Here is a 2500-nt window from a genome sequence, read left to right on the forward strand (position 1 = left end):
TGTAAGATCACTACACCCTCTTCTCTCTCTCACTAACCACTAACAAGTTACTAACCCACTGTCCTGGACAGGAAACCCAGAGAGCTGAAGTGGGTGCCCAGGACAGCGTGCTTGACCCTTAACTGGATACAAGCACGAAAATAAGTTGGAATGAATGAATGTGATCTGGAGTATAGTGTTATAATTGCAGGGGCGTAGCATGGTCTGAATCGGGCGCGGGTTAAGGGTGAGTGGTGGTTCGAATAAGATCCTAGCTGTCCCGTTCTGTCTACACTTTCAGTGGACATCTACATTTGCATATGTTTTTTTACTCATGCACATTCGCACATAATCACACAGTATTCGCTTATTACTTAAATAACAACAATAAATCGTTCACAGCATACGCTAGTATAACAGGGGCGGAACCAGGGAATATTTTCGTAGACCAAAGGGAAAACAAAATATAAACTCATGAAAAGGGCAACCCATGAATGTTTTTTAAAAAGAGAGAGAAAATGAAAGAAGAAAAGAAAACCCATATGGAAGAAGCACTTGAATCTATTTATGGATGATGCTCGCCACAAAACCTATAAACTGAACGCAGGCCGAGGTCGGAACGTAGCCCAGTGCTAAAGCGCTCGCCTGATGCACGGTCGGTCTAGGATCGATCCTCGTCGGTGGGCTCATTGGGATTTTTTTTTTTTTTTTCAGCCAGTGCACCACAACTGGTATATCAAAGGCCGTGATATGTGCTATCTTGCCTGTGGGATGGTGCGTATAAAATAGCCCTTGATACTAATGAAAAAATATAACGGGTTTCCTATATAAGACTGTACTATGTCAAAATTACCAACTGATGAACATCCAATAGCTGAATCAAATGATGTGGCTATTAAATCTTTTCTTTAATCAATGTGCTCTAGTGGTTTTAACGCAGTCCTGACATCAACACTATATCGACATATTATATGGATCGACAATTTCCGTCATTGTGTTCATGACTTATATTGCTGCTTCTTATAGGACACATAAATTGCTGACGTATTCCAACAGTAGCTTGTCTGTCTCGTTATCAGGTTAGTAAACCAGAAATTCGATAGTGATAAATCGCAATTTGACTCGAATATTAGACACTTCACTTCATCGCAACCCTCCGGTTTCTTCCGCATTTGCTCGGGCCATTTCCGAACCAAGCTGACATTTCTGGACACTAATGCAGTTTAAGCTTCGGGTATACACGTGACTTTCCGGGTGGTCCCCTTTTACGGTTTCATTTGAAATCGGTTCATTTCCGCTCGGCAGCGTGTTTACTTTTATTTGGTAATCAGCGTTTACAGCACAGTTTGCTATCGCTACAAACAGAGCATACGTCTATTAAATGAAACACGATAGACACATCTCTTATTGGAAGGAAATGTTTTATTTAACGACGCACTCAACACATTTTATTTACGATTATATGGCGTCAGACATATGGTTAAGGACCACACAGGTATTGGGAGAGGAACTCCGCTGTCACCACTTCATGGGCTACTCTTTTTCCATAAGTACCAAGGGATCTTTGATATGCACCATCCCACAGACAGGGTAGTACATATCACGGCCTTTGAAATGCCAATCGTGGTGCACTGGACGGCGCATCGAGCGAGCGCTTTACCACTGGGCTACGTCTCGCCCAATCATCTCATGTTGGTTAGTAACCAATGTGGGGCACCAGTGTATTGGTTAATATGTGTTTCTTGACATAAAAATAATAAGTGTGTATTGTTTATCGACATCAATAGAGCACATTGATTTATTAATCATCGGCTGTTGGATGTCAAACATTTGGTAATTTTAAGATATAGTCTTAGAGAGGAAACCCGCTAAATTTTTCCATTAATAGCAAGGGATCTTTTATATGCACATCCCACAGACAGGGAAGCACATACCACGGTCATGGTGCAATGGCTGGGGCGAGAAATAGCCCAATGGGATCGATCCCAGAACAACTACAGCGCTCTACCACCGGGCTACGTCCCACCCCCTTTTGACATCAAGAAATCAAATATCTGGAATTCTTTATGTTAAAAGAACATCTGTACAGAAGGACAGTACCTTATGGGAGTAGGTATTGACGTAAACAGGATTTTATATTGAGGAGCACCCACACTGGGCGAGAGGGGGGGGGGGGGGGGGTGGCAACCTCACTGTCTATTACATGTTATGGGGCGACAAGAAAATATATAACGTGGTTGTGGGGGGGAAAAGGTATGATAGCGGCACCCAATCCGCTCCCTTCTCCCTTGGATAGACGAGGGGGGATACGAGACGTTAAATCACCAGAGCACCATTGGTTTATTAACCATCAGCTATTGGAATGAAGGAAGGAAAATGTTTTATTTAACGACGCACTCAACACATTTTATTTACGGTTATATGGCGTCGGACATATGGTTACGGACCACACAGATATTGAGAGAGGAAACCCGCTGTCGCCACTTCATGGGCTACTGTTTTCGATTAGCAACAAGGGATC

The sequence above is a fragment of the Gigantopelta aegis genome, chromosome 13 (genome assembly GCF_016097555.1).
Source record: "Gigantopelta aegis isolate Gae_Host chromosome 13, Gae_host_genome, whole genome shotgun sequence".
NCBI lineage: Eukaryota > Metazoa > Mollusca > Gastropoda > Neomphalida > Peltospiridae > Gigantopelta > Gigantopelta aegis.